A 12,341-nucleotide genomic window follows, 5' to 3' on the forward strand; every position below is an offset into this window, starting at 1 on the left:
AGATGTAACTAAATCTCAGTTGTCACCAATCCAGGCCTCTGATACATAAATATCTTAATTTCACAGTGGAGCGCTGGAACTAGATCATGCTGGATCACAAGATTGTTAAATTTTCTAAAACTTTGCAAGACAGTTGGTCAGTCTTGGTGGTAGTATATACGCATTAGAAATCAGTCAATGCTACAGACCAGTGCTTCCTCCTGCCCCCTGAGAGCTACTTGTTAAACATTTCCCAGGGCACTAGTCTTTCTTCATCTTCTTTTGTTGAGTGCTAGAGGAGATGGGGGTGGGGTGGGGTGAGCTTCTTAGTAAAGAGGAATATTAAAAGTAGGAAAAATAGAGTCACCCATTTGTAAATCCAGTGAGGGATTTCTGAGGAGCTAAGATTTTCCTTCTAGCAACCGTGGTCTGTGTTTTGATGCTAGGATAGGAATTTAGGTGTTTTCTGATGCATTTAATATGACAGTTGGCCAAAAAAAGAAAAAAAAAAGTCCGAAATTAAGGATATGTTATTTATGTTGCCAAGATTTCAGTGAGATAAACTTTAAAAGCTTGTTTCCTAAGTAAAAATTAACACTTGATAGAGAAATTAGAACCCATTTTACTGTAGTTTGAATCAGTTTTAGGTCCAGAGCAGCGGTTTTCAGCCCTGTGTGTAGAATAGAATCACCTGGGTGCTTCTTAAGCATTCCAACGTTATTAGGGTCCCTCCCCAAGTCACCTAACTCAGATTCTGGAGGCGGGTCACTGGCCTGAAAAATTTTGTTTTTCAAAATTTCCATGTGATTCCAGCGTATACCAAGGATTGAAAGCAGCTGTGCAGAGCTCTGGACCCTTCTCTCCTGATGTATTTAAGATGCCAGTCAGTTTCCTGAGATGTTGGCGTTGCCTCAGACTGGAGGTGAACACAAAACTGTAAGCAGTTTGAATTTAATTTTTGGCATTCTTGAATGTTTTTAGTGATGTAACGTACGTTGCCAACACACTTTGAAGTTGTAGTAAAGTAAAATTGGTGTAAAAACCGTGGGGAACAAATAGAAACTCTGGAAAATCAGTAGTGAACCAAATTTACTTTTCTTGTTGACTGTAGAAATAAATCCTAAGTAGGAAGGAGCAGAATTTCTCTGAAGGCATGTCGTGGATGTTTCTCCCTATCTCTATGATATCCTTTCACTTAGAGAGGCTGTTGTAGAGACTAAAGTAGTTCTATCCGGATTTGCATCTTCCTTGTCGCAAGGTCTCTGCTTGTAACTTTTCTTCTGTAGTTGTGCTGCAAAGACACATAGCCCTTATCTAGAAGTGTGTTAAGAGGGGGCCCCAATCCCTCTCCTGGCCCTATGCAATAGAAAAAATGGTTTTCCCACCTCAAATATGTTTACACTTAAAAAAATTAAGCTTTAAAATAAGTAGGAGAAATTATGAAGAAATTCTTTCTTCTAAAATATGTTGACTACCTTTTAAAAAGAAGTACAGAACTCCTTAAAAATGGTCTTGGTGCCCCTACATTTTTCACAGGCTGCCCCTATGGGCTGAGTAACCCAGCACTAGATTCAACATGATTCTCTGTTTTTGCTGACTTTCTTTCCCAGAGATTTATTAACCATGAATTTCCAATTCTTGGTATGACACAGTGACTGAGATTACAGTGTGAAGATGATAAATTATCACATAAAAAATGATAGATTTTGAAGGGGAAAGCATGAAAAGTCAGAATAATATTAGAAATCTGGTCCCGATGACAAATGCTGAAATAAGAGGGAGTTTTGCCAGTTAATCATAGTTGTGTGAAAAGCCACGGAAAGGTTTAAAGTCCTTTCTTTCTAGAAAGCATTCTGCTTCTTTAAAAAGCTTAAAACAACTACATGAATTTAACTTACATAAGATCTTAATTCACGTTTCAAGAGTAGGTTGGACTTTCGATAGGCTTTTTCTGGAAATGACCTTTGTTTTCATTTTATTTCTATATGAGAGAATACCACTTAGTAGGCAAAACAACAAAAACCTCACGATAATACTCAAAAAAGCAAAAATCTATTTTAGTGCAGTTATCATGTTCATTTCATATTAAAGGGGTTAAATTTAGCCCTTTAGTTTCTAACATTAAGTGGATTTCTATGAAGAAATTGGAAAGGCATATTGAAATTCAAGTATACTGAAAGAAGGGGTCAGGAGAGTAGTTTCCAGAAAAAAAGTCCTAAGGGTATTTCTGTGCCTTCTAGAACATGGTTTTCAAACTTCTTCATGAACAACATGAAAAATCTAAGCGGCATGTGTCAAACTATATGGCCGGTAGCTTTAATATGCAGATTTCTTTTGGTCTCTATTTTTAAGTTCATCTCGAATAATGAGTAGTTATTACTTTATATAGTTATTTAGTGAAGCTGACAATCATGTGACCGTTAAGTGTCTGCGGATCGTTCTAAAAGGACAAATACCACACTGTCCGATTAATAATAAGAGGACTTTAGTCTTAGAAACTTATGGTTCTGTTGCTCACAAGAGGAGAGCATGGGAATGCATTTGAATGTTTAAACTAAGAAAGTGTTCGGGAAATGTGTTTTAATTAAAATATAACATCAACATTAAGGATGGACACATCATCCTGAAATATATCCTAATATATCATAGATGATATTTTAGGAGTGGATGATATTTTACAAAGTGGACACACCTATGAAACCACCACCCAGATGAAGACGTGGAGCACTAAATACTCCAAAAGTATCACTAAAGGTAATAGTTGTCATGACTTCCATCACCAGAGATTTGGTTTCTGTTTGGGGCCTTTTCATAAATGAAATCCTACTGAATGCCATTGTGTTTACTTCTTTTGCTTAACGTTCTATCTGTGAGATGTAACCATGTTTTCCTGTACCACACATATTCCATTGGAAGAGTATCCTGCACAGTTATGTATCTCATCTATTGATAAATGTTTGGGTGGTTTCCGGTGTGTGGAGATAATGCTGACGTTGCTATGAATATTCCTACATGTGTCTTTAGATGCACATGTATACTCACTTCTATTGGATATGTGCCCAGGAGTGGAATCCTGAGCCATACACGATAGGTATATTTTCAGGTTTTTTAGATACTAAGAAATACTTTCCAGGGGGATTGTGCTAATTTACACTCACACCAACAGTGTGTTTGTATTTCAGTAATGAAATCAGGAGAAAATTTGTGTATGGACAACCAGTCAATGCTATGTTTTTGCAAAGTGAATACGACGTAGTAGACATCTGTTTGGGGGCTGGAAATGTGGATTTGGGACATGGATGCTTCCATGGATGGCATGTAGGAAAGAAAACCTGAGAACTTCAGGAAGTGCCTACATTTAGGGGAATGAAAGACCATGCCTAATTTAGGAAGTGCCTAAATAAGGGCCATGAAAGAGACACGTCAGAGATTTCAAGCAAAGAAACTTCAGTATTAGACTGATGAGTAAGTTATACACATAAAAGGAGGAGCCTGCATTATTATGGTATATAGCAAAGTGTTTGAGGTGAAGGAATATGCGTAAGCTGCTATTGGATTTGGGAATCTGGGTTGATGTCAAGGAAACCTTTGGGGAAAAAAATGAAAGGGGATTTCATTGCGAATTCCACTGTATTTGCAGTGGAATGAAGAGAGATGGAGGAATTGGTGAATGTAAGCTGTCAGTGCTGGAAGGATTGAGAGTATAAGGTTTTAGGGGGAGGGCACTAGGTAACTTAAAATGATGAAATGGAAGGTACATTAAGGAGAGTTGTAGAAGACTGGCTTGAAAAGCTACAAGTTGGTTTTAGAGAGACTTGATTGGCTGATCAGTGTGTTTATTACTTTTCCTTTGGGTTAAAGAGATCTTGATGGGATTGGATAAAAGAAAAAAAATAATACCCTTTGACAAGTTTAATGTCTCATTTTCTGGTTGGAGTACTTTGAAATATTTTGGGAGAGCTAACATTTGAAATTCAACAAAAATGTGCATTGATTAGTGAGGAGGCAAAAAAAAAAAAAGGGATTCAAATCTTCCCAGGTCTTCCCTTTTTCAGAAGGCTTATTTTCTAGTATTTTTTCCCCACATTTTATTTTTTTAAGCCAAGGTTTCTTAGTAGTGATAGTGTTGACATTTTGGGCCAGAGAATTCATTATAAAGGGGCTGTCCTGTGCAGTGTAGGGTATTTGGCAACAGCTGAGGCCTCTACCTATAAGATATCAGTAGCCTTGCCCTCCCCTCTGTCATGACAACCAAAAGTCTCTCCATATTGTCAAATATTTCCTGGAGCAAAACTGCCCCCCTCCCCAGTCATAGAGAACTACTGGCATAAACCCCACTGACCAATGAGGTGATTATACATTCTCCAAGTAAGTGCTGGGAAGAATAAACAATCAGCCTCAGACAATTGATAATCCTTAATGTGCAGTACCAGAGGAAGTATTTGAAATCAAAAGCTGAATGTTTTGCCCATTAAACTGAATTTATTCCTTACTACAGTAGAGCCGTGGTTGTTAGTCTCTGAGTAAAGCAAAGAGCTGAACTTACATGGAATTTGTGAAACCCTAAGAGTTTCAGAATTGGCTGATTTTGGAAGTAGAAGATATTTAAGGGTAAGTTGCCCCAGCAGGGACTATTGATTGACTTTTTTTTCAGAGGTGTGATTGCTGAAGTGCCTCACATTGACAGATTGGGACTGGTTTATAACTGGTGGTTACTTATTGTTATAAATCATGAGTCGTTTCCAAGTAGGGTAGGAATTTATTATTTTAAGTATAATGTTTTAAAGTCTATGAAGAAACTTCAAAGTATGAAAAAACATTTCGTTTTGAAGTCTCCAGGCTTTGGAAGGCCATAGTTAGGCAGCCTGATTAAGTAGTGCCTCCCAGAGTTGTTGTTTTTTTTTTTTTTTTTTTTAAACGAATGTAACAGTTTTATGTTAGTGGCATTACTAAATGCCCCTTTATGTATTGGCTTACCCAATATATAGAAATACTATAGAATCATTATTCATAAAATAAGCATCTGACCACTTTAAAGACTTGTATGCAAAACCCATTTTTAACCCTAACTCAGGTCAGGGTTATATGAGGCAAGGCATTTGACTTAAAATAATTTTTTTCCACTCTTCTTTTTAATGTTGACTATTTTATCTTATGACCTTCCTAGTGTATTAAAATAATCAAATGGAAAAAATGTTTCCTAGTTCTCACTCCTTGACTTGGTTGGGTAATATCTCATTTTAACTATAAGGAATTTAGGGAGAGGGCTGCTAGTGGTACAAAGGGGAGTGGTCTGTCAAACTCTTGAGTAATAGGCAATTAGATGTAATTCTTAACAGCATTTTCCTCAAGCAAACATGATCAGTTTTGGGTTTTTTTTTTTTTTTCTCCCTTAGACTTGCATTTCTCAAAATGTGATCTTTGGACTAGCAGATCCAAAAATGTTAGCACTTACATTTGTTAGAAATGCAAATTCTTGGTCTGCTCACTCCACATCCCTCTTCCCCAAATGAGTCAGAAATCTCACACTCAGATTCTGGTGTCTGCTGAAGTTTGAGGACTACTCCCTAAACCTACGGTAAAGTCAATGGCATCTGTCAATTTGTACCTCTTCATATCTGACTCGCTCATTAATTATTCAAACACTGTAAAATGAAATGAGATACTTAGAAAGCGCTTCCCTCATTCTTGTAAACTTATCCCATCTGTGCCGTGACACATTACTAAACACACATCAGTTTTAATTATTAGAAGGGTGATTTACCTGGCTAATGCGTTACTCCTGTGTTTGTGGTTTCCAGTGTGGCAGCAGCCAACTCGTGCTAGCAGGTGTGCTGGTGAACTATCGCTAGGAGCAAAATAAGTCCTGTTTTCTTTGCTCTTGTTACCTTTCCTTTGCTTGCTGCTATAAACTTTAGACACTGTCTGCATTAGAGTTGTAGAGAAACAGAACCAATAGGATAGATAAGAGGAGATTTCTTACAGAATTGGCTCACACAGTTCAGAAGGCCAAGAAATCCCACGATCTGCCCTCTGCAAGCTGGATAACCAGGAAAACTGTGGTGAAATTCAGTCTACTGACTCAAATGCTAATCTCTTCCTAAGACACTCGCACAGACCCACTCAGATATGTTGACCTGTTATTTGGGCATCCCTTTAGTGCAGTCAACTTAACAAGTAAAATTAACCCTCACACTGTCTGCCCCAAGTTTTGGATAGTTGCACTCCCTTGGTTTCTTTTCCCATTATTCCCTCACCTAGCTCATCTAGTCTCACCTTTGGGGTATGTATGGTTGGGGGGGGGGGGTAGGTTAATATTATAACAATATCCTACTTCCTTCCCACTGCAGGTCTTTATTCCTTTCCTTCACATTTACTGAGAGTCCTTCATTTCCTCTCCCTACCACTGATCTAACTTCTCACCATTTTTTGGTGGGAGCTCAGCATACAGGTTTGTTTCAGTGAGGAAATCAAGTAGAACAAGTATAATTAAAGCAAAGACCTAAGCCCAAGTATTGGACCACTGGGCAAGCAGTGTTTAGGTAGCAACCTAGTGGATATTAAGGACTTGGGCTCCTCTGGCAGATACAAGTTCTAAAAGTAGCAATTCTCCTGTGGCTCCTGCTGACTGTTGAGGCCTGGGTACGGATAGGATGGAACTGGGACTGGCAGAGACCAAGCCTATAGGTGGAAGACATCCACGAGTCCAGTTGATAGATTGATTGGAAAGGCCCATAAGGATCAGCTCCAGTCCCAAATCCTCCAAAACCTATTCTTCAGTCACCCTCACTTTCATTGTTTTTGACCAAAGCATATTAAACCTCACAATTTAGGACTTAGTAACCTGCTTGGTTTTCTTAGATGGTCATTATTAGCTCAAGCTGCTATAAAAAAAAATTACTATAGACTTCATAATTTATTTCTTGCTGTTCTGCAGGCTGAGAAGTCCAAGGTAATAACACTGTGATTTTTTTTTTTTTTTAAATCCCCAGAGAGGGTTCTCCTCCTGGCTTGTGAATGACTGCTTTCTATGTGCTCATATGGCAGAGAGTGAAAGAGGGAGAAACCAAGCAAGCTCTTGGGTGTCCCTTTTTTTTAAGGGCATTAATCCCATCGTGAGGACCCTACCTTTAAGAACTCAGCCTTATTCCCTTCCAGAGGTCTCCTCTTCAAAGACCTTCATGTTGGAGATTAGGGCTTCAAGAGATGCATTTGCGGGGATGGAATTCATTCCATAGCAGGCATTTTTAAGAGACTTTTTTTTTTCTTTTCTAATATCCCCACTGAACACACTGCAATGGTAAGCACAGAGTAGGCAGTTAAATTTCGCTGGTTAATTGAGACCTACATCCTATGTATATTGGGCATTTATTCAAGATTTTATAGGTGTTTCTGCTTTTCTGTAAGTCTGGACACACTGCCTCTGAAGTTCCTGCTGTATCAAGCATTTACTTGTCATGTAATTCACGGTATTCAATTTAGCTTAGGAGGGTTGGGGGGAGGCTCGAAACAGCACCACTGATAGCAGCTTGTTCAAAAGGCCGGGGACGTAGCATAATTACCTTTAAGATTCGCTTGCAAATCTGAAATTAAAAGCAGGTTGAGGGTTGTTGATTTTTTTTTTTAAATCTAAACGAATTCTTCCTCCTGTTCCTCATTCACTTAAGATCTAGCCCTCTTCCTGGTAAAGCATTCAACAGCTAAAATAGACAAAAACACTTACTGAACAAACACTGTGCCAGATTCATCCTGCTTACATGGGTAATGAGTGGAATTACCTTTTCAGAAAACCTAGTTAAAATTTCTATTGGATTAGGAGGTCAGTAAGTAGAGGAGCTATTTTTGGACCTATAGACCAAAGCATACCATAAGGAAAGAAGAAACAAATCTCTGCAAAGAAACCTTTCTCTATATTCAAAAGAACATAAATTTCTCTATTTGCTTATCTGTTTTAGGAGAAAAATACCAACTCTCTTGTTTTATGCTGCGCACACTCAGTTCCTCATGTAATAGGGCTCTGCTTTCCCTTTAAATGTGAACTATGGATTCTTGAACAAAAATCATAAAAATTCCATCAGATTAATACACAATTTCAAATTTTTCCCAAAGGGCTGTTGCCTAACTTATTTTTATCAGCATTAAAGCCTCCTGAGAATGTGGTAAGCTCTTGTGTCTTCCCAGAGATTCCACAGCCGGGAGTCTGGCAGCATTTCCACTATACCACCCACAGAGCTTGATTTTTTTTTTTTTAAGTTGTTTTCCTCAATATAACGAGACCAGTGATTTCTAACTGTAGGCACATCCAAGTTTCTTCTGGAATTGTCAGCTGTGTATCTAAACGTTCTGTTCCTGATGTTTCTTAAAAAAAAAATGTTTTGAAATGTAGATTTATTGAAGAGTTGTGAAGATAAGAGCTTTTTCTATATATCCTTCACTCAGCCTCTACTAAAGCTAGGAAATTAACCCTAGTACAGTACTACTAACTAAGCCTCATGTTTTGTTTGACTTTCTGAGTATTTTTACTGATATCTTTCTGTCTGTTCCGGGATCAAATCTGGGATGCTATCTTGCATTGAATCCCATCTCCTTAGTCTCCTTCAGTCTATAACCACCTCAGTCTGTCTTTGCCCTTGCCACTTTGTTTTTAAAGCTCTTTCCAAATGTACTTTTTTTACACATGCAACATATTTTATAACCATAGACTAGAGCGTCTTATTATATATATTTAAAAATAATTTCTATATATTTTTTGATATTCAAAAGACCCTTGAAAGTTGGAACAAAATATTTGAATGAAAAAAAAATGAATCACTAAGGAAGACTTCACCTGTTGGTATAAATGCCTTTGTACTGGCTTTCTTGCTTATCACACTAACCTGATCCAATGAATATATCTCAAACAATCTTAAATATTCTGAATAATCTCTTTAATGTGTGAACTTCTCATGTGATGGTTCTGCAGAGTGTTCTGTGATTGCATAAATTCCAGATTCTTCAACATGGCCTATAAGGTCTTTAATGATTTGGCTCCCATTTGTACCTCAGAAAGCATCTCTAGCTTTCCTGTCTAGCCCTCTGTTGTAGGCATCCTCTGAGCCTGCTCCTAATAATCTTCATTTCTTTTTATATGTAGATCCCTGTGTAATCCTTCCCTTGAGTCTAGGCTAAATTTATTGACTAGTTTCTAAGGAATTGCATATGATAGAAGTAAAGGTCATAAAGATTGTTATAAAAAGGACGGTGGCTTCTGTCTTGGGAGCATTCTCTCATTTGAGAGAAGCCAGTCACCATTTGTGAGCACCCCTGATGAGAGGCCTACTTGAGGGAGGGTTGAGGTCTCTGGCTATAGCTAGTGAGAAGCTGAGCCCTGCTAATAGCCATGTGAGGAAGGCTGGAAACTGTTCTTTCTCAGGCAAAGCCTGGATGTGACTGAAGCACTGGCCCATTGTTTGATAGCAGATTTCTAAGAGGCCCTGAGCCAAAGGACCCCAGTTGAACCATGCCTGAATTCCTAACTTACAGAAATGGTGATTTAATGAATTGTTTAAGCCACTGAGTTATGGGGTAATTTTTAATGTAATATGTTCTATCCAGTTGGATGACCTGAAATCTTAGCTGATTTTTCTCATACTCTGATGCCTTGATGGTTTAGTCAGTTTTGGAGGCGGGGGTGGGGGGGATTTAATCAATTTTCATTAAGTCCCTGTTGAATGACAGCCAGACTGTATGCTAGGTGCTCAAGTCAAAGACCCCAAAATACAGTTTAAGGAGTTCATGATTAAGTGACAAAAAATGTTGGCTACTAGTAATGTGGTAAGTGCTGTAGTTGTGGAATGAATTTCTGTGAAACAAGAAGAATAGAAGCAAAGGAGTACCAAGAAATTTTTGAACTAGATTTTGAAGGCTAGTGGGGTTTCCTCACCTGGGAAAGGTGGCAGAGGGAAGACTGTGAGCAGGAGAGTGTAGGTATACACGTTGTTTTGGGGGATGGCAAATACGACCATGTACAAGGGATGGAGGCATGTAGGATGAGCCCTGCACAGAGAGGGGACTTTTTCCCATTCTCTTTGCTGCCTGTCATGATACTCTGGTCCATCCCTTAAGACCAAGTCCAAATTTCATCGTGTTCTTGAAACCATCTCTGACTATCCCTGCCTCTGTGTTTTTTGCCCATTCAATTACTGTTCTCTGAAAGTGTTCATAAAGTGCTGTCCTAGCAAACTCTTGGAAATGGCAAACAGCAGCTTTTTCTTTCTGTGTATCCAGAACACTGCTAAGCACATAAAAGTTAAACTCTTATTAATTGAAGATGGCATTTAACTTCTGTGTTCTTGAAGACTTTTTAAAATCTGAATTCAGTTAGCCAGCATATAGTACATCATCACTTTCATGTGTAGAGTTCAGTAATTCATCAGTTGCTACACCCAGCACTCATCACATCACCCAGTTGCCCCATCCCCCTCAACCTCCCCTACAGCAACCCTCAGTTTGTTTCCTATATTTGAGTCTCTTATGGTTTGTCTCCCTCTCTGATGACTTCCCATTCAGTTTTCCCTCCCTTCCTTTAGGATCCTCTGCACTATTTCTTATATTCCACATATGAGTGAACTCTGTGTTCTTAAAGTCAAGTTAAAATGCTTAAGCTGAATAAATATACACAATGGACACGTCTAAAGTGATACTGAAATAGATGCCTGATAAGAGGCTGAGAATGCAAATACAGGGAAATGATTAGGGTAATGTCTACTGGTCTGTAGAAGCACCGACTTGATGTCAGTAGGCACACGAAGATTTGGGTTGGGAAGAGCACACGAGAAAATGCACAGATGGGGCCAAGTGCTGCATGGATGGGAAGCTGTAGCCTAACTGAAATGGAGTTTTGCTCTGGGGAGCAGTGTGAGAGGTGGTAGGCTAGGAAGGGTGAGCCCAACTGAGATGTATGCCCTGATCAGTGAAGGAGAAACTGGTTTGACATTGGCCTGGGCGGTCTGCCCCATGGGTCTCAGAGAAGGGATTTATAGAATTGTGGCACTGGGGCACCTGGGTGGCTCAGTGGAAAAGCATCTGCCTTTGGCTCAGGGCGTGATCTCGGGGTCCCGGGATCTAGTCCCACATCAGGTTCCCTGCATGCAGCCTTCTTCTCCCTCTGCCTGTGTCTCTGCCTCTCTCTCTGTGTCTCTCATGAATAAATAAATAAGATCTTAAAAAAAAAAATTGTGGCACCAAGAGTCCTTTAACCCTAGCCAAAGTGCATATTCTGGATGCTACATCACTGTAACCCTGCCTGTGAACTCTCCTGTCAATACCGGGTCCTAAATAAACTCCTGAATGTCCCACAGAGTATTTCAGGGGAATCATAAGAAGTGTTATACCTGAATTCACAAATGAATCTAATTCATTTGATTTAGAATGAATTTGGCATTTGACATCCACATTTGGATTGTTTGGATTGTTTCTTTCCTCACGCCGTTCACCTCTTCCCTAGAATGAAACCACCACACCTCAGGCCCCGGCCTAACGAGCTGTTGTACCACCCCTCCCACAGAACTTAAGCTTGTGCTGGGTAAGCTTTTCCTACTGCCTCTGAAGTATGGAGCTCAAGGCACTCAAGCAAGCTCCTGGCCATCTTTGTCATTATAATCCTTCGTCATGTTCCCAGTGTGCGCCGTGTGTTAGACTGAAACAGGAAAAAAAAAAGTTTTCGATTTCTACTTATAGTTTCTCACAGTACTAACAACTACTGCACCCCAGGATTTGATCATGAGTCCCGCTGGGGTAAGCAGAACAGGGAAAGGTCCTGGATCCAAAGAAAAATCTTAGTGATAAACATGATGCTCTAGTCATATTTTTCTCCTCTTGACTACGAAGGATGCATTCCTCTATCGAGTGTGTATGTCTGATCCTTTCCTGATTTAGGGACTTTAGAGTCCCTCATATGTAGACTATGGTGGGTTGGCAAGATCTTCTCAGGCATCTCTAAACTCCTTGGTGGGCATCATGGCTAGAGCTTGAGCCAGGACCACACCTATACCATGCTTGTATCTGAACAAGGGAAGCCAGGCTGGCATGCATGTATGTATAGGTGGACTTGAGCAAGCAGGAAGGTGAGCTAGGAAAAGCAGATAATCCAGGCATGGAGTGATGAGCATGCTTCCTACTTTTCTTGTCTGCCAGGAAATGAAGTAAGTTTTGTGCGGACTTGTAGGAGCTGTCATTTAATCCAGATTTAGAATGATTACCTCTCATCTTTATCTTTCAAATCCTATATATGCCTCTTCTGTCTTATTGGTCTTTAGGTTTTATTTTCTTGAATTTTTTTCTTATATGTTACTACATCTTTAGAAGTAGACTATAAATGATAA

General features: G+C 39.3%; 1 long non-coding RNA gene across 1 annotated transcript in view; it reads left to right on the forward strand.

Annotated features, from left to right (window-relative positions):
* The first annotated feature begins 799 nt into the window (after window positions 1-799).
* Window positions 800-12,341, forward strand: part of LOC140614413 (uncharacterized) — a 49,527-nt gene continuing 37,985 nt past the window's right edge. Inside the window, exon 1 of the long non-coding RNA XR_012015275.1 lies at window positions 800-915. This is a non-coding gene — a long non-coding RNA (uncharacterized lncRNA). The remainder of the gene's footprint in view (window positions 916-12,341) is intronic.

This window comes from Canis lupus, chromosome 22, assembly GCF_048164855.1.
Source record: "Canis lupus baileyi chromosome 22, mCanLup2.hap1, whole genome shotgun sequence".
In the NCBI taxonomy this organism is placed as follows: Eukaryota; Metazoa; Chordata; class Mammalia; order Carnivora; family Canidae; genus Canis; species Canis lupus.